The sequence below is a fragment of the Pithys albifrons genome, chromosome 7 (assembly GCF_047495875.1).
Source record: "Pithys albifrons albifrons isolate INPA30051 chromosome 7, PitAlb_v1, whole genome shotgun sequence".
NCBI lineage: Eukaryota > Metazoa > Chordata > Aves > Passeriformes > Thamnophilidae > Pithys > Pithys albifrons.
The window spans coordinates 60,954,103-60,974,498 of record NC_092464.1 but is presented as its reverse complement, the minus strand read 5'-3'; the positions used below and the strand labels follow the sequence as shown (position 1 = coordinate 60,974,498).

The window sequence follows — 20,396 nt, the reverse complement described above, 5'->3', positions numbered from 1 at the left end:
CCGTGAGAGGCTGTGAGCCGTGAGAGGCTGTGAGCCGTGAGAGGCCGTGAGCTGTGAGAGGCTGTGAGCCGTGAGAGGCCGTGAGAGGCCGTGAGCCGTGAGAGGCCATGAGCCGTGAGAGGCTGTGAGCTGTGAGAGGCTGCGAGCCGTGAGAGGCCGTGAACCGTGAGGGGCTGTGAGCCGTGAGAGGCTGCAAGCCGAGCCAGGGCTGCGAGCGAGCCAGGGCTGCGAGCGAGCCAGGGCTGCCTCTGCCTCTGCTGCTTGCTTGTGCTGCTGTTGGGGCTGCTTCCGAGGCTGCCAAAGCTGTTAGGAATGCTGCTAAGGGGGATGGGTCACATGGTGAACTGCAGTACTTCTGTGTGACCGAGGAGAAAGACATGAAGAGAAGCCTGTGTAAGCTGTTGATGTGTGGTGGGACACTGCTGTTTGAGTTGAGTCTTTGAAAACCCGTTGTGTCAGTGCTGATGTGCCCAAGAGCCGAGCCAATGAAGAACATCACACCCTGGACTGGCTGGGGGAGGGTTGTTCCTGGCTCGATGGGCCTATGATGACTCAGACCACCTGTAGGTGGATGAGGGCAAGGGGTGGATCTGACTGGGAACACTATTTTAACCCCAATGGGAAACTAAAGACTCCTGAGGAGAGGATGGTAACCCCACTGAAAGACATGAACCATCAGATAAGATGACCTGAGTTGAACTGCTTTGTTCCCATCTGAAATATCTACCCCATCCTAATGGACTCTTAGCCACATTATGGAGGGGTGGAAAGCAGCCCTGGAAAAATGAGGAGTGTTTAAGCATGAGAACCTAAGATATGAGTGACATGATATGGTATGGAATAAGGGGTGGAGAATGTTATGGGTTCACCGAGGTGGGCCTAGATTTGGGCTCTGGAGTTTGGACTAGGCCGAAGCTGTCAGCTGACTTGAGCTGGGCTGAGCTAACAGCTGACCTCTTCTAGCCAGTAATTTTGTATTCCAAACCACATTATGACATCATCTCCAGGGAAGTAGGAACCAGTGTGGGAGTGGTTAAGGCAGTCGCTTCTCAGCCCTCCTCTTGAGAGGATACACGATGCTGTCCCAGGGGGGATGGAAAGGACCAGGCCCACCACTGGCTCACAGGGTATCTCAGGAAAGTAAAATGTGTTGTTCTGGGTCTCTTCTTTCTGCTTGTGTTTGTCTCCCGGGGGAATAAGTATGTTCTTAAGTAATGTGTAGTTAGGACAGTAGAATTTGTGTGTTCGTTAAGAAGTTGAGGTGGGGAACTTGTTGTTGCAGACTTGTGTGAGTGTATATTAGTACTCTCTTCTAATTGTCTCTTTCTTTCTGTGAAAAATATATGTAGTTTTAGTATAAATGCCATCTGAAGTGGTTTTTTTTCCTTTCCCGTCTCTTTTCCTCCCTTGCCCTGGTGTTAGGAGGGAGGCTTTTCTCTCTGTGCTTGGGGGGGTTGGCAGTTGCTTATCTCAAACCAAGACAACTGTCTGCTCTTTTCTATGGGTCTGAATCCTGGGTCATCTACCGCCACCACCTGTGGCTCCACGAACGCTTCCATCAGCGCTGCCTCCGTTCAATCCTAAACATCCACTGGTCTGATTACGTGACCAATGTGTCTGTTCTGAACAGGCAGGGGTCACCAGTATGGAGGCCATGCTGCTGAGAACGCAGCTGTGCTGGGCAGGGCACGTCTCCAGGATGGAGGATCACCCACTGCGTCCCGAAGATTGTGCTCTGTGGAGAACTCGCCACCGGCTGCCACAAGAGAGGAGCCCCGAAGAGGAGATACAAGGACTGCCTGAAACAACAGCTCAGCCTTGGCCATGTTGCCTGTCCCAATGGGCCACTGTGGCCTCCAATCAGGATTCATGGAGACACACCATTCACGACGCTGCTGCTTCCTTTGGGAACGCAGCACAGTCAGTCTGGAGGAGAAAAGACAACGCAGACAGAACCGTTCCTTGCCAATATGGCCAAAGGAGACCTTCCCCTGTGCCTTTTGTGACCGGACCTGCCTATCCCGTATCGGCCTTTTTAGCCACCAGCAGCTTGCAGCAAGCGTGGATAGTGCCCTTCCCAAATCTTTGTTCACAAAGCCTGGCCATGAGAATGCTTTTTGCTTCAGGACTGACCCCCAAGACACTCCTTCAATCAATCTCTTCAACAGTGCAAAGTCTCCCTGCTATCAGTCCAAGCTGTCAGTTCTGCTGCCCCTTCCTTCCTTCACTCAGAATGGAAAATTCCGTTATTTCATATTCTTTGTGCCCAAGATTGCCCTGCCCACCATGTCACCCATCGGTCACAGAATAATAGAATGGTTTGGGTTGGAAAGGACTTTGAAGAGCATCTAAATCCCATCCCCTGCCATGGGCAGGGACACCTTCCACTAGACGAGGTTGATCATCCAACCTGGCCTTGAACAACTTCTGGGGATGGGGCAGCCAGAACTTCTCTGAGCAACCTGTGCCAGGGCCCCACCTCTTTCCCAGTAAAAATTTTCTTTCTAATACTTCATCTTACCCTTCCCTCTATCACTGTGAAGCCATTGTCCCTTGTCCTGTCTCTCCAGGCCCTTGTAAACAGTCTCTCTCCATCTTTCTTGTTGGCCCCTTCAGGTCCTGGAAGGCCACAATTAGGTCACCCCAAGACCTTCTGTTTTCCAGGCTGAACAATCTCAGCTCTCTCAGCCTTCCCTCATGGCAGAGCTGCTCCATCCCTCTGATCATCTTGGTGGTCTCCTCTGGACTTGCTCCAACAGCTCCATGTCCTTGCTGTGCTGGGACCCCAGAGCTGGAGGCAGCTCTGCAGGTGGGGCAACATCCAACCAGGTGTGTTCCAGCAAGGACGGTGTGGAACCTCCTGGAACCAAAGGGGACATTGTGACACCACAGAACCTCCTGGTACCAAAGGGACATTGTGACACCACAGAACCTCCTGGAACCAAAGGGCCATTGTGACACCACAGAACCTCCTGGTACCAAAGGGACATTGTGACACCACAGAACCTCCTGGTACCAAAGGGCCATTGTCACACCACAGAACCTCCTGGTACCAAAGGGACACCATGACATGGCACAACCTTTGCAAGCAAGAAGGAACCGTGCACACTGAAGAATGTCCTGGAATCAAGGAGCCCGTGAGGCACTTTAGAGCCTGGTGAGACCAAAGACATCTTTGGACACTCATCACAGACCAGCCCCTCCAAATGACCATTCCCAGCACTGGTTTGTCACCCACCTCTGGGAGGTGGTTTCTGCCTTCCCAGAGGGACATCAAGAGACTGGGCCAGAAGTCCAAGAAATCCGAAGTTATTGTCCTCTCGGGCACAGCATCGTCTGTGCCACCAAGGGCTGTGAGCAGACTTGCTGTGCTGAGGCTCTGGGGCCTTGTGGCCTCCTGGCACAGCCCCAGGAAGGCTGGGCACTCTCACCCCTTGTCCTGCCCTCAGCATCACCCCCCAAGCCAATGCCCCCAGCAGAGCCCTGAGCAAGGTGTGAGGGACAGGATGTGCCTTCCCCGGGCTGGGGGTCAGGGCTGGGCCTTTCTGCTGCCTCCAGCCAAGCCAGGCTTTGCTCAGCACCTGAGCTGCTGCCCAGAGCCTTTGCCTCCCTGCAGTCGTGGCCTCCAAGGGTCTGCTGAGATGAGTCCCTGGGGAGGCTTTGTCAGGATTGGCCCTTGAGGGGCTCCTTAAAGCTTCAAGGTCTGCAGGTTTTTCAAGGTGCTTTGGGTTTTGGATATGACTTGGAGTCTGTAAGAGGTTTGTTCAATCATGGCCTCCTAAGATCTCCTCAGGGTCACAGGGGTGGGAGGGAGCAGGGCCAGGACAGCTGAGCCCAACTGGCCCAAGGGATGTTCCCTTTGATGCAGGGCCGTGCTCAGGGTGTTAATGGGGGGTTAGTCAGGAAGGGCTGATCTGTGTCTGGGCTGAGCTGGGCATTGGGCACTGAGTGGTGAGCAATGGAGCAATGGTGTTGTGCACCTCATGTGCTTCTTGTGGGGTTTATTTGTTATAGTTCCAGCTTTTATTACTGCTATTGTTGTCATGGGTAGCAGTAGTGTGTTCACTGAGGGTAACACAGAACACTCACCAGATCATTTTCCCTGTTTCCTGCTGTACCCCCTGCAGTTACAGGGCTCTGTTTGCTGGTTCACATGCAGGTTTAGAGCCCCCGGAGAACAAGCAAACAAGGAGCCTCTATAGAGTCTATCCCTTGGCATGTTCTTGAGAATGACTTTGCAAAAAGCCCTAAGACTGCATGTCTTGAGCTAAGGAGAAGCCCTTTCCTGATGGAGCTGCTGTTGTGGAGCCCAGCTGTGTCCCAGCAGTGCCCATGGCCTGTCCCTGCCTGTGAGCCCAGGATGGACATGCAGCAGGTCTGTGTCCCAGCTGGCAGAGGACCAAGGCCTTAGTCCAGCCCAGGGGCTCTGCAGGAGAGTGTACAAGTGGAAAGAGAGCAGGTCAGCAAAGGCCCAGTGCTGGTGCTCCCTGGCAGTGCTGCTGTGCTGGGACTCTTTGCCCTTCTCTGCACACATGGAACTGCACAGTAGGTCCCTGAAAGTCTCAAAGGAAAAATCCCAGGTACGCAAGGCAACTGCAAAAGTGTTATTTTCATTAAATAAAAAGATAGCACAGTTGCTCAATTAAATATTTAGAGTCAAATTAATAAACAATACAGTGATTTAGATGAGAGGATGAATAAAATAATTTACTTGAGCACAACATTATGACATAAAGAACCCACTGACCACCAAGATAAATCCGGGATGGCAAACTGAGCCTGTCATGAGTTTTAATATGGGCACTGTACAGAAGAAAACTGGCAGGTTCTTGCTGCTGAAAAGCTCCCAGTCACCATTTTCCTCAGCGCATCCTTGAGCTCCTGGTTCCTCAGGCTGTAGATGAGGGGGTTCAGTACTGGAGGCACCACCGAGTACAGAACTGACAGGGCCAGATCCAGGGATGGGGAGGAGATGGAGTCAGGCTTCAGGTAGGAAAATGTGCCAGTGCTGACAGACAGGGAGACCACGGCCAGGTGAGGGAGGCACGTGGAAAAGGCTTTGTGCTGTCCCTGCTCAGAGGGGATCCTCAGCACAGCCCTGAAGATCTGCACATACGAGAAAATTATGAAAATGAAACAACCAAAACCTAAACAGGCACTAAGAGCAAGAAGCCCAAGTTCCCTGAGGTAGGAGTGTGAGCAGGAGAGCTTGAGGATCTGTGGGATTTCACAGAAGAACTGGTCCAGGGCATTGCCCTGGCACAGGGGCAGGGAAAATGTATTGGCTGTGTGCAGCAGAGAGTAGAGAAAGCCACTGGCCCAGGCAGCTGCTGCCATGTGGGCACAAGCTCTGCTGCCCAGGAGGGTCCCGTAGTGCAGGGGTTTGCAGATGGCAACGTAGCGGTCGTAGCACATGATGGTGAGGAGGGAAAACTCTGCTGAAATAAAGAAGAAATAAAAAAAGACCTGTGCAGCACATGCCATGTAGGAGATGGTTGTGGTGTCCCAGAGGGAGTTGTGCATGGCTTTGGGGACAGTGGTGTATGTTGCAGCCCGATTCAGGTGGGCCTGAGTGACCACCCCACAAGTTTCGTTTTCACCTTAAAAGGACATGTTTCCAGCCTCAACCAATTGGAGTCAGACCACCGCACCTGGGGCGGGATCACTTGAGGTCATATATACCTGTGTTTTTGAATAAACTTGGGATTTGCTTTACATCACATTGGTGTGTGCAGTCCTCACCTAGGCATTGGCGGCGACAAATGGTGACCCCGACGTGTCTCAGAACATGAAACCCACCTGCAGGCCTGCCTAGAGCCTTAAGAAGTGGCCCCTGAGAGCTACTATGCCCCAGGTTTTTTGGGTGCTTTGTGGAGAAGCCCCTGAGAGCTTCTGTCTCCCTTAAACTTGGGAGTTTTGTGTAGTGGCCCTGAGAGCTGCTGAAAGAACGTGGACTGAAGGAACCACGACCTTCGAACCGGTGAGTTAAAGAAACATGGGAAATTCCAACTCGACTAAAACGAACTTATTGCTTGATAAATTTGAAAAACTAGCTCGTGTTACAAAAACAAACATTGAAAGACAAGCCTTACAGGAATTTTTGGATTGGTGCTTCAGTCGAGGGCACCTAACAGATGCCAATTCCACGCTTTCCATAAAATTATGGGACAATATTGGGGCAGATTTGTGGAATTTAGTGCAAACTGCACCCGAAGAATTTTTACAGCTGATTCCGTCATATGCAGCTATAAGGAAAATGCTGTTAGAGGTAGAACGAGCCCGTAAAAACCTCGATCTACCGGAGAGAAGGGAAAAAAGTCAGTTTCTGCAGAGCAGTTTTTCCCCTGAACATCCTTCTGCACCGCCGTGGGCACCGCCGCTCGCAGAAACGCCACCGCGGTACCCACACGCGGCACCGCCCGCTCCCGCTCCGGAAAACCCGACAGAATCACAGCAACCATGGAATCAAAGCTTTTCCACGCCGTTCGTCGCCGCGAAAAGCCAAGAAGTCGCCTCTGTACAGCGAATGAGACCACCGGCTGCCGCTGTAGAAGCGGCCGGACCTCAGCAGCAACCTTGGAACCCCACGAGACACGCCGCAGGAAACCAAACCGTGAGTGAGTTTTATTTAAATCCTAACTCCGAGAAGGCGCGATGGGGAATGCCCTCAGCCGAGAAAGACATGTGGAGGGGGGGACAAACCCCATGGAGTTTCTCTCCCCCTGCCCATCCACCTTCGGCGCCGCCAACGCCGCCGCTGCCGCCAATGCCCTGCGGGTACCTCGGGGCTGGGGTCGCCCCGCCGCTGTGCTCCCCGCCGCCCCACGGGTACGCCGGAGTCGCTCCGTTGCGGCAGGAGGCTGCCGCGGCAGACATTCCAGCAGGGCTACAGCCGCCCGGCATAACCGCGTGGCCAGGAAAACAAAGAGACCACGTGATGGCAAAGCCCGCGAAATCAAACAAAGGAACGGCGCGCCCTGACCACGAGGCGCCAGGACCGCCCAACCCCCCTCCCTACTGCCTGCCAATCACAGCGCATGCGCCAGGCGCGGGTCCGCCGCAGCCTGCAGGGGCCGGGGTTGGCTCCGAATTCGCCCGCTCCGGGGGCGGATCAGTTCCCGCGCCACCCCCACCACCTCCTGCGTGGATCGACCGCGTCATGGAGAGGGGAGAGACTCCTCCCCAGTGGAGCGGAGCCACCGGAGCTCCCCCTGAAAGTTCCCTTCACTGCGTGCCACCCACAGAGCAAGGGTCCCGAGAGCGAGTTCCCACAGCGTCAGTCGCGCAGGACACAAGCTCTGCAGCACCAGCGGGGACTCCCTCCCCGATAGCCGTGCGCAGCCCGCAGCTGCCAACACCAGCACGGGAACCCCCCGCGCCAGTAGAGACTGCCCCTGCGCCGGCAACCTGGTACCTGCAGCCTCCATCACCGACAGCCACACCCACCGGCTGTATCCCAGAATGGAGAGCAACAGAAAAAGAAGCCTCTGTTTGGGACATGCTGGGGGGAGATGGAAATTGCAATGCTGTTAACTTAATTTCAAAGCTTTCTGATACCCAGGTACCAGATTCTGCAGATGGAGTCACAAAGCCACCTCGCGACCTCCCATTTAATACCCAGCAAAGGTACAAAGAGTTAGTATCCATAGCTGCAGAAGTAGGTACACCCTCACCTTCCCTGCAACCCCTGGTTTCTGCGCCTGTGATTAACACTACACAAGGCTCAAAATGGGAGCCACTTGATTGGAAAATTGCACAAAAAATACACAGTATAGTCTTTCAATACGGCTATGACAATGCCTTGGTAAAAAACCAAATCACAGCCTTCATAAAATACAATAACCTAATCCCAGCAGACACTAAGGCTTTAATGGAGTTTATTCTACCTCCTACTGCTTATATGTTATTTTTACAGAAATGGAAAGAGCAGTTAACGGAGGAACAGGCAAAAAATATACACTTAGAAACTGGACATCCCTTAAAATTAGCATCTTTAGACCAGCTAATGGGATCAGGAGCTTATGAAGACCCACAAACACAAGCTGCATTACATTTTCATATTTTGGAACAGTCAAAGAATGCTGCTTTGACCACATTCTCTAATCTCCCTAAGAAGGGAAAACCTTCTCTACCCTATATGCAAATAATGCAGAAACCTGGACAGACATTCATGGAATTTGTAGATAAAGTAACAGAAGCTTTGGATGCTGCTCCAAATATTACCCCTGACATTAAACCAGTATTATTGAAAGATCTGGTAATTAATAATGCCAATCTTCAATGCAAACAGCTCATAGCCTCTCTACCAGCCACAGCTACTTTGGTACAGTTAATTGAAGCCTGTGCCAGATTGCCCTGGGTAGAAGAGGAGGAAAAAGCAAAGCTACATGCTTCTGCTCTAGCCACAGTTCTTAGCAAACAATCCACCCAAAAAAGGGGGAAAAGACCCTGGAATTTAACAACAAAATCTTGTCCAGCACAACCAAAATATAGCAGAACTCAAAGGTTCACTGGAGAATGTAACCGTTGTCACAGACTTGGTCACAAAGCCCAGGATTGTCATTCTAAATATAAAAAGGATGGTACTGCTCTAACAAACATGGGGTGGGGAGCTGGACCTCCAAAAAACCAGAGGGGCTGCAAGCCATGGGGCGCAGCCAGTCAAATAGCTCATGGAAACTGGAGCCACACTGCCTTCCCCATATGGCAACCACAAGCAGCAGTAGCCTAAGACTAGTCGTTAACTGTCCAATCAAACAAGAACAGTCTAGTTCAAGAGCATGTTGTTTAGCCTGTATTTTGAAATTCTGTAAAATTTTCAGTTAAAGTGCAGTTTTGAGCTTATTGCACTGCCAAGTTGCCCAGCAGGCTGCAGGGGTAAGGATACCTGCCCCCCTAAGCTGCTGAACATTTTCTAGAGAGCGTACTTAGTCTCTTTCAGTGTTAGTTATGTTTAGCCTTTGTGAATTTTCTCTGTAAATTCACACTTGTTTGCTGCTTTACCAGGAGTCTATAAGGTGACTAAAAATCAAAGCTTCATTCTCAGACCTCTGTGATGGCCACACAGAAGTTCTGAGAATGGACCTTGAACATAAGGAGATTTAGTTCAGCTGGACTGAACTTGCTTCTTTACTAAGTTAAGTCACTCTGCACTCTTGAACACTTTGCACAAAATTTAATAAAATTTGTAGTTTGTTTACAGTGGTCTGTGCAGTGACGACTGCACAGGAAAGACCACAATTTCACGCGTGAAAGAAAAGTTTCTTGTTTTGCACTAGTTGTAAGTTTGCAAATTCCAAACATACATGTCTTAGTCATGTATTAGTTTGTGTGAGTTTACAAAGGTTACTGTACCTCCTTCCAAAAGTTCTATTTTGAAAAGAGAGGGGGAGGTAGGGATGTGTAACCTGCAACTACCCTGTTAAGTCTTGAATTAGCAAAATCTAAGATCTTCAAAATGTTATTTCTCAATTTTCAAAATTTTCAGCCTTTCTGTTCAAATTGCAATATGCATGATGTGTATTCTGTTGTTTGCATTTTTGCTTTGTTCTTTGAAACAAAAGGGGGAGATGTTGCAGCCCGATTCAGGTGGGCCTGAGTGACCACCCCACAAGTTTCGTTTTCACCTTAAAAGGACATGTTTCCAGCCTCAACCAATTGGAGTCAGACCACCGCACCTGGGGCGGGATCACTTGAGGTCATATATACCTGTGTTTTTGAATAAACTTGGGATTTGCTTTACATCACATTGGTGTGTGCAGTCCTCACCTAGGCATTGGCGGCGACAGGTGTAGATGCAGCCCAGGTCTGTGAGGGACAGGTTGAGCAGGAAGAAGTGCATGGGGGTGTGCAGGTGGTGGTCGCAGGCTACGGCGCTGATGATGAGGCCGTTGCCCAGGAGGGCAGCCAGGGAGATGCCCAGGAAGAGCCACAAGTGCAGGAGCTGCAGCTGCCGCGTGTCTGCCAATGGCAGGAGGAGGAACTGGCTGATGGAGCTGCTGTTGGGCATTTGCTGCTTCTGGAGGTGGGGCACTGTCCAAGGAGGAAATAACAGTGACAAATCAGATGAGATATTTCTGAAAGAGTCACAGCCATTTCCCAATACCCCTTTGCCTTGTGCTCACACTCCCCACTTTTCTTTTTCAGGAAAATTTGCTTCATATCCATGGCTGGAGCCCTGCTTGGTGCTCACTACATTTCCCATGAGGAGCAGCCCCTCTGCCCACTGGCTGTGAGGGTCAGCCCTGCTCTGCTCCAGGGGGGTCATGGCCATGGTGGGGCAGGGCCCATCCTGGTGTTCAGTTGTGTCAGATGAAACTGCTCCTAATGCAAAAGTTCTCATGGGCATCTGCACTTCCAAGTTTGAGAAGATTTCAGGATTCCAGAAGGCAGTTTCAGAGGTTTGGGTGTTTTGTTTCTGACTCCCCTCATCTTCCCTGTGGAGTTTTCCTGGATGTCAGAACCCCTCAGCATTTGTGCTGCCCTGAGGAAGAGCAGAGCAGGGCTTCCCAAACACGACGATGTCTGTGGCTTAATGCAGAGTGAGGGGAGCTGCTCTGTCCCTGTGCCTTCTTCCAGCTGCCATGGACTTGGGCCTTCCTCACACAGAGAGTGATCACACTCCCATTTTTGTCTGAAATGCCACCAGACACTGTTGAGAGCAAAGAGATCCATCACAGACCACTCAGTGTCTCAGCCTGGCTCAAGGTCTCAAGGACACACATGGCTCATCTCACCAACTCAACAGCATTTCCTGGGATGGGCACAGCATCTCTGCCCCTCTGCACTGGGGATTTCAGATAACACAATTGTGCTATGAAGGTGATCTGCATTCTTGAGGGCAGCTCCCAGCTTGGAAGGACATCTCAGAGAAGAGCCAAGTGTCCTGACAATGGGGTTTGATTCTGGGAAACACACCTCATTCTCCAGTCACACAGAATTCACTACTGACAGCCCCACAGGTCAGAGGAGAATTGGAATGTCTCATTCCCAGGGACCCACCTGCCTGAGGGGGATCACAGGATCAGTGATTGACTCTGTAGCTTGAACTCCCATCCCCAGTGAGTCTGACTGAGAGAAGGAGGAAATAACCCCAGGAACATGAGCAAGTTGAGGAAAAAGTAAATGCACACTGAGGGTCCAGCTGGGAGAAGACAGGGCAGAACCAGGTGGGCACTCAGGGCAGTGTCACCCTGAGCCAGCTGTGCCACCTCCTAGACACCAACAATGCCAGGTAGTTCTCAGCCCCTGTGCAGCTCTTCAGTGTTCCCTCTGCATGACAAACCACCAGGCATCTGGCTTGAGAGCTTGATAGAAATCCCTCGTTTCACCTTCTCCTTGAAGTATCCCCTGGAAAATATCCTGGAGTGCTCTGGTTCTGTAAGCAGTCCTCACCTATGAAACTCTCACTTGATAGCTGAACAAAGCTGCCTTGCCCTGCCCTGCTCTGCCCTGCCCTGCCCTACCCTGCCCTGCCCTGCCAGGGTTTGCTCTTTCCACCCACAGCCTCTCCCCCAGCACTGAGGGAGCTCCCCAGACCAGCTGAGAGCTGCCCCTGGCAGGTGGCAGAGCTCCTGCCCTGGCACAGCACCCTGGGGTGCAGGACCCTGCTCTGCAGGACAGTTTGGGGCAGCCTGGGTGGCAGAGCCAGGGTTCAAACCCTACAGCCATCCCTGGGAGGAGGGAACCCTGCTGGGATGTCCCTGGGATGGTGCAGCAGAGAGTCCCTGCTTTGCAGCACGTCCTCCTCTTCAGCACCAGAGACACTGTGATATCCCACATTAGAGACCCCCCAGTCTGTGGGATGTGCCAGCATTGGGAGATCTTCCCACAGACTGCACATACATTGCCCTTCATGCAGACTTACCGTGTGAGAGCCTGGAAAGATTCCTCTTCTGTGGATCTTCCTCTCAACTTTCCTCACACCCCAGACTGTGTGTAACCTCTCTCTGCCCTGCTTTTCTGCCCTCGGTGTGTGCAGGCAGTGCCCTGAGCCCTGCTGGGCTGTGCACAGGAGCTGCTCCTGGGCAGAGCTGTCTCTCTGCAGCGCTGCCCGCTTGCCAGGAGCTCCCTGTGTGCCAGGAGCCCGGCCCAGCTCAGCAGCACAGCAACAGCCCAGGGCATTTAATGGCCCTCTGGGGGTTTGGTGCTGAGTCCCTGAACATCAGACCCTGAGGAAAGGTGCAGGAAGCTCATGAGAAATCAAAGTCAGAATCAAACTTTAAAGTTTCTTTTGTTATTAATGGTCCCTCTGAGGGACATAACTGAGAAAGTGTCCCCAGATTCCAGTTAGAAAACAAAGAGACAATGATGACAAATATGGACTAGGAAAGAAAGGTCACTCTGATGCTGAGGAAAGTAAGAAGCATTTCATTAACCCAAAGGTCACAGCCGTGAACCCCAGCCTCTGGGAAGGGAGATCCTCTCCCTCCCTCATTCCTTGGGGGTCTTCCTGAGGTACTGGGATGTGGGATGTGCAATGCCAAGGGCAGGAGGATGGGGCGGCACCTCCCAGGCTGCTGAGCAGGGACAAGGAGGCAATGAGGCCCCAGGGCTGCAAGGCTCACTTGTCTCCTCATGCCATCAGGGGCACACACAGCAGCCATGGCCAAAGGCCTGCACAAGTTGGCTCTCTTGGGGCCTTTCAGCTTCTGCACATCCCTGTCTCCTCTCCAGCCCAGGCTGTCCTATGGTGTCCATGCCCTGCCCCTTTGCCTGCAGGCTGTCGACATCCCCTGGCTGCCCCACCTCGCTGGCCTCTTCCTGCACTGACACCTCTCCCTCCTCCCTGGCTGTGCCTTGGCACACAAAGCCTTAGGCTGATCCAGACTCCTTCAGGGGGATGTGTTGCACCACAGCACTGCCCTTGGGCAGAAATTCCTTTCTCCTTGTGTGCAGTCTGGACCTCCCCAGTTTCCCTTCAAGGCCTCTCAGGCTTCTCCTGTTCTTTCCTCAGTCTCCACACCACTGGGCCCAGGGCTTGGAGGCTTCCAAACCCCTTCATATGATATCTCTTGTATTTAGCCATGAAAATGTTGTGCTCTTAGTGCAGGAGAGACAGAGTCACACTTTTTGCCAGAGGTTGTATTGGCAGAACAAGGCACAGGAACTGGAACAGAATGAGGGGAGATTTCCATTGGATGTCAGGAAGAAATATTTTGTGCTGAGGGTGGCAGGAACCTGGGCCAGGTTACAGAGTAAGTGGAAACCCCATCCCTGGAGCTGCCCAAGGTTTGGAATTTTGTACAACCTAAACTTGTGGAAGGTGTCCCTGGGTAATTGAAGTGCACTTTGACTAGTGGCTATTTTAGTTCTCTTCCAACCCAAACAGTTTATTATTCTTTTTTCCTATATCCCCAACTCCTTCTCCACAGGGTTGCAAATACCTACATGCACCATGTTGGTATTTTAATGTGACCTAATCCCCAACACTTTATGAAAATGGAAAAACAGTCCTTTTAGGGACATGAATTTCAATGACTTTGGAGGAACCTTTCAAAACTCAAAAGTTACAAAGGAACTAATAGAGATTTCCAACATCTCTGCATGAAAGGCTCCCCAAGTGATCAGTGACAGAGCCCCCAGGCTTGCAGCTGAGGTTGGGGGTTTTCTCACTCAGGTACTGAGACTCAGGATGGGCAGCCAGAAAGTACATTTAGGGACAGTGCAAGACTTGCCATGGGATGTCCAGGAAATGTCCAAAGAGATTTGTGGAGGAACAGGCATGAGAAAACAGAGCAAAAATGGATGAAAGAAGCTGAACATGTTTAAAGAGGTGACTGGTCAGTACCTTTCCCTGGCCATGCCCTGCAACTGACTCCACCGGCTGTTCCATTTTCCTAATCCCTCCATTGCCAGGAACTTTCTGGGACAAGAGATCTCTGTGCTCTGGGTATGGAGAGAGATCCAAGTGCCTGCCAATGGAGTGGAAGCCACAAATCATCAGGTCTTGTGTTCTTTGGAGGCCCAGACACTGGTGAGACTGGTGTGTGTGCACAGAACACTGGTGGGTGTGTGGGTGGGTGTAACCACCAGGGAACATCAAACCAGAGTAACCAGTGACTGGCAGAGGCCTGGGAGCCACTGTCTGAGATCATCTCTTGGGGGATCCACATTGTCTGGGTGTCTCTGCAGCTCTGCATCTTCTCCTGACATGGCAGAGCACACAAACAGCCCATCCTTGTGTCCCTTTCCCCACTCACTGTGCTTTGGTTTGGCCCAGAACCCGCCCGAGGTCCCTTCCAGGATGAGTCCCTGTGCATTTCCCTCCCCCATGGGCCTTCCCTTCCTGATGCAGCATCTGTGGGGCAGCAGAGCTGGGTCAGTGCAGGGCCAGGGCTGGCTGTGACAGGGGCCATGAAGCCACAGCCAGGAGGTGACAGCAAGGAGAATCTGCAAAATAAATATTAAATATGGTGACTTGGTTTTTTGAGGGAGGGAAGGTTTGACTGGAGCTGGCATGTGAAGAGGATGAAAGACAAGGGGTGTTGGGGGAAACAGGGAATGTTAAACCTGAGCATGAGGAAAAGGTTTTTCCCCAGTTTCAGGGCCAGTGCAGAGCAGGGTGGCCACGAGCCCAGGCTGCCTTCCTGCCTGCCAGGGTTGGTGGGGTTGTGTGACAGAGCTGGCCCCAGAATCAGAACCCGAGGGGCTCTCCCACCTGCCCCACTCCTTCTCCTCTCCCAGATGGAACTTCTGTTGTGTGGGTTCCCTGATGTGCTGGATGACCTCACAATGCTCCCTGGCCAGAATGTCTCCTGAGGGCCACCCAGGCTGCTGCAGTGGAAGTGACCTCACAACCATCACATTCCAGCCATATCTCCTTGGCCTGAGTCTCCTCTTTCCTCTGCCACCCTCAGGTCTCTGCTCAGATTTTAGGAAATGATATAACTTTTCTAATATCATCATGGTTTTAATTAGCCTTTTAATGAACTGCTTGAATTAAAGACAAGTTGTGTGTTGGGCCTTAAATCTCTTTCAGCCAGCACTCAGCAGAATTTAACCTACCACTGTGAGAACACAGCTTGGGAAAAGTACTAATTCTCTAAGTTTTGTTAAGTGAACCTTGATATGCTTTGATGAACAAAGCCTGGGATAGAAAGATGTACTGTTGATGTTGGACATCTGGAATGCAGAATTTATGGACCACAAGGACATTTGCAGAAACCAGCAGATAAAGATGATGAGTAACAAGGACTTAGTAGATGTGATGGAAAGTCCCAACCAGGAGAAAAAGACTAAAAATACGGACTAATTAGCATAGAGAGGGAGAAGTCCATAACCAAAAGGAGATAAAAATTAATTCAATACAATTATGTCATTTAGAACCAATGAACATTGCTTGCTTTGTTTGATAAAAACTGATAAATAGGTGAATAATTGATGCATTGATGTCTGTGTGAAAGGTAGGATTTCTGTTGGACAGACACATCCAGCAATTGGAATAAAGTGATGCCTTCCTTTCTAACACCAAACATGCAGTGTTAGGGGGTTTTATTACCCCAATCATTTCAGAGGGGTTTGGCAACAGCATGAGCAGGTTTTGATTAATATCTTGTCTCCAAGTTGCTGGAGCAAATTCCTTCCCCATGAGGGTCCTGTAGCAGAAGTGGCTTTGCAGAGCCCAGCAAGAAAGAACACCCTTAACCAGCAGCTCTGCAGTGCTGCCCACCAGGCTGGGCTGGCAAGGGAGGGCTCCTGGCCATGGACTGGCAGGACCTGCTGCTGCCAAGATGCATTTGGGGTTTCAGGCTCTCCCTGGCAGAGGTGCCACCAAGTCACTCTGCAGTTGGAAACTCCAGTAATTACTGACATGAGGATGGAAATTCAGCAGAGAACTAAAGCCAGTCACCCTGTGACCCCACAAACAGAGGTCCTGAGGGAGGCCCCTGGAGCTCCCCAGCACCTCCCTCTCAGTGGGCACCTCTGGGAGCCTCTCGGAGCTCGGGAACCCTCAAGTTTGCAACACTCCAAAGAGCGTCGCTGATGCCCAGGACAATTCTGATCCCCCCTCAACAAACACACCCCTCCAGGTGCCCCCCTTGTCTCTTGGGAAACACAAAGGGATGGGATGGGAGTGTTTCACTGACAACCAGGAGAATTGTGGATGGGCACCCTTACACACACAGATATTGATGTGTCCACACATCTCTGCCTGTGTGTGTGTGAATTGAGTGTGGTGTGAATGTTATTGCGAATTTATAATTAATTCACTGTTAGCATTGCTAATCAATGCTATTGAATCACTTGATAACTCTTCAGTTGGTCAGTGATTAAGTACTACTAATTTTTTTGCTCCCTTTTGTATCCAAATCCTTTGTACCCTGATCCTCTTCCATCCCATGTCTCTGTGTAAATCATTCCCTTTTACTAAAAAAAATATGTTTTTGTGAAGCCCACTTTGAAATTTCCTCCTTAGCAAAACTACAAAACAACTCCAATTAGTACAAGTCTTGAAGACTTGAAAACAATTAAAGAAATAGAAATAAACTGTTTTTCTGTGTTTTAATAAGCCCCACTGTGTATTTGGAGATGAGTCCATGATCCTCAAGTAGTAAGACAAAATTTGAAATATTGCTCAAGAAGTCAGAAGCCAAACTCCAAGTCCCTTGAAGCATCAATGGGCCCCACTGAGGGCAGGCACTGACAAAGCCTCCCCAGGGACTCCTTAGAGCAGATCCTTGGAGGCCCTGATTGCAGGGAGACAAAGGCTCTGTGCAGGCACCTGCAATGCTGAGAAAACCCTGGGCTGGTTGGAGGAAGCACAAAGGCCAAGGCCTGAGCCCCAGGCCCTGGGACAGCAGGTCCTGTCCCTCACAGGTGGCCCAGGGCTGTTTGTGGGGCAGTGGGATGGGAGAGGGAGGAACAACAAATGTCCAAATCTGTCACACCCTAAAGTAAACAAACTTTCTTGGAAAGTACTTCACCAACAAGCTTATGAAGTTTATAGTGAAGACCTTTTATTTCACACAGCACACGGTTTATACAGGGTTAGAGATACATCTTATTGGCTAAAAGGGTCTCACCCCAACACCCTAGAACTTCTAATTGGTTAAAAGCCCATCTCTCACAAGCCCAGTGTTTGCATTATCTCATCCCGATGTTTTGAGGTCCATGTCCGGAGATCAGGAAGGCAGTTGAGACGTTCCCATGAAAACACTTGCAAGGAGTGACCGTCGCCTACCGGACAAACAGCAGGTGTGTGTCCTTGCAGGCTGAAGTATCAGCGTGATTCTCACGGAGCTGAAGCAGTTTGGATTGCTCAGAAATTCACTTTTTGCAAGCAATCTCACAACACTTTCTCTGGCCATGCTCGACCCCCAAGACAAAGTTAAAAATTAACAGGTTCAGCAAACCAAAACTGACCCCATGAGAACAGTTTGTAGAATATTTATAAGAACATAAACAGAGAAAGAGGACAAGAATCCACTGGCACAGAATGTGGATGCTGCTGGTGGGTCACTGGGAGATGCAAAGAGTTTCCATATTAATTAAAACTATGTATAAACCCTGACATCAACAAATTCCAATTATTACCAGCCCTTATCCAGCAGTTCCTCCACAGGTAAATATTCTCCAGGTAAGAACCATCTACCTGTGCCTGTAAAGTAGGAACCAAATGGATAATTTTTCCCACCTCAACACTTGATTTTAAATAAGGTTTAATTGATGCAGTGATTTTTACTGTTCTCAGCCTCCAAATTCCTGCTGCCCCAGGCTGCACTTTAGGGCATTTTGGGGTGAAAAACAGGTGGGGGAGGAAGAGGAGGAGAAAACATCTAGTGAGGAATAGCAGAGAAACTTGTCATGGAAAATACTCCCAAAGACTCTGAGTTTGGAGCAAATACAGGACTTCTGTGCCCCAAAGAGCATTTCAAAACTATTACAGGCCAATATAGTTGTGGCCTTTTGTTTTGCTGCCCAGGGAAGGGAAATGAGTCCACAAGTGCATGTGGGAATTATTCAAAGGGGCTTTTCTCCAGTGACCAAAAGAGAGGAAATCCAAACAGGCAACAGGAATGTCCACTTTTTATCAGAAAGTAAAAGAGTAATTCAGCCCTTACCTGAGGTGTCCCTGCAAGGAGACACCTGGGGGGTCACTGAGACCCCAAGGTGGGACCCACAGGCTGGGTTGGGCCGGAGGGGGAGGCCCAGGGGAGATGGAACAGGATATGGAAGAAAAATGTGCCTATTATTGCTCCTCTAGTCCCACATCCTCCTTCCCCCTCACAAATTCTCTCTGGATATGGCACAGCAACCTTGAGAACTGAACTGAAATCCAAACTTGCTTTATCCTGGTCCAGCCCAGCCCCCACAGCCCCGATCTGGCCCACACCCCCATCCCGGTCCATCCCACACCCCCATCCCGGTCCATCCCAGATCGCGCCTGTGTTTCAGTCCCAGCATGGCTGAGGTTGGGAGGGACCATAAAGCCCACCCCGCCCCACCCGTGCCCCGCCGGGGACACCTCCCACCAGCCCAGGGGGCTCCAAGCCCGGTCCCACCGGCCGGGGACACTCCCGGGGACGGGGCGGCCAAACCTGTCGGGCCGAGCGGAACCGGGACGGGCCAGCGGTGCTGCGGCCCCGGCTCCGAGCGAGGGGGAAGGAGGAGCCCTTGGGCAGCCGCTCCCTCCGCGGGCCCTGGGGAGGGGACACGGGGGGTGAGCCCTTCGGGTCCCACCTGCGCCGGGGCCGCGGCCGAGCCGAGCCGAGCCGAGCCGAGTGCCCGCCCCCCGCCCGCACTTTGTACAGAACCCGCCTCCCTCTCCGAAACCCCCGCGGTTTGCGGGAAACAGCCCTGGCGATGTGTCCGGAGCCGCCCCTGGAGCATTCCCACCCTGGCGATGTGTCCGGAGCCGCCCCTGGAGCATTCCCACCCTGGCAATGTGTCCGGAGCCGCCCCTTGAGCATTCCCACCCTGGCGATGTGCCCGGAGCCGCTGCTGGAGCATTTCCATCCCTGGTGATGTGTCCGGAGCCGCCCCTTGAGCATTCCCACCCTGGCGATGTGCCCGGCTCCGGGCGCGCAGGGAATCGCTGCTATTCCGACCCGGCTGGAGCTCCGTGTGCCCCTGAGCTGGAGCGACTGTGCCCTGCGGAGGAGCCCGGGATGGGGCAGAGACCCCCCTGCAGCCCGGGAGGAGCCCAGGCAGGAGCAGGGGATGCCCCAAGGAGGCCGAGCCCCCGCGGGAGCCCCTGCAGAGCCCCAGGAGCAAAGCCCTGGTGTCCAGGGCTGCCCCCCCGGCCCAGCGGGGCGGGTTTAACCCCAAACTCTGCAGCCAAGCCTGTCCCGGGGCAGCGGCCGCTCCGTGACAGCGACACGGCCCGGAGCGGTGCCGGCAGGGACTGAGGGCAGGGGGGCACAGGGACCCTCCAGCGCCCCTCGCTGCCCACGGGGAGGAACGAACGTTCCCGTCGGTGACATCCAGGGCAGGAACCAGCCATGCCATGGCCCTCGGCTGCTCCCTGTCCCCGGGGCCATTCCCTGTCCCTGGATATTCCCTGTCCCTGGCCATTCCCTGTCCCTGAACATTCCCTGTCCATGTCCATTCCTGGTCCCTGGCCATTCCCTGTCCTCCGCCAGTCCCTGTGTCTGGCCATTCCCTGTCCCCAGGGCCATTCCCTGTCCCCAGGGCCATTCGCTATCCCTGGCCATTCCCTGTCCCTGGCCATTCCCTGTCCCTCGGCTCTGTGGGGCCGGGGGTGTCAGTGGGACCCGGAGGGTCCCTGCTCGGCCCTGGCTCAGAACTGCGGCCTCGGCCGGGCCCGAGGGGCCCTGGGGGAGAACAACCCAGAGCCCCAGCTGGGCCAGAGCCGCCCAGTTCCACCCAGTGGGGCCCAGGGCACTTTCACCATGGGCCCAGTGGCTCTCAGTCACCTCCAGTGTGGTCCCACTCACCCCCATATGACCTCAGTCACCTCTAGCATGACCTCAGGTGCCTCCAACATGGTCCCATCTGCTCTCAGAATCCTCCCAGTCACTCCCAGTATGATGCCAGTATGACCCCAGTTGCCCTCAGTGTGGTCCCAGTTGTTCCCAGTATGATTTCTGTTACCGCAGTTCTGGTCCCGTTGGGTCCCGGTCCTGGTCCCGGTGTATCCCGGTGTCCCAGTCTATCCCAGTCCACCCCAGTCCATCCCAGCCTGTCCCGCTCCGTCCCGGTCCCTTCCCGGCACCGCCGCCCTTTCCCGATCCCGCCCCCGAACCAGCGGGTTTAAGGCCGAGTTTCACCGCAGGGCTCGGGAGTTCAGCCCAGCCCGGCCCGGGGGTCCCGCAATTCGTGGCCGTGGAGGGTCCCAGGGTGTCCCGGGGGGATCCAGAGGGGTCCCAGGAGGGGTCCCAAAGGGGATCCAGATGAATTCCCGGGAATTCCCCCGTTCTAACCCCCCCCCCCCC

General features: G+C 52.5%; 1 protein-coding gene across 1 annotated transcript in view; it reads left to right on the top strand.

Moving 5' to 3' along the window:
• The window catches only part of LOC139673847 (class I histocompatibility antigen, F10 alpha chain-like), a 283,320-nt gene that overhangs the window by 235,641 nt on the left and 27,283 nt on the right, over window positions 1-20,396 (top strand). The window lies entirely within an intron of this gene.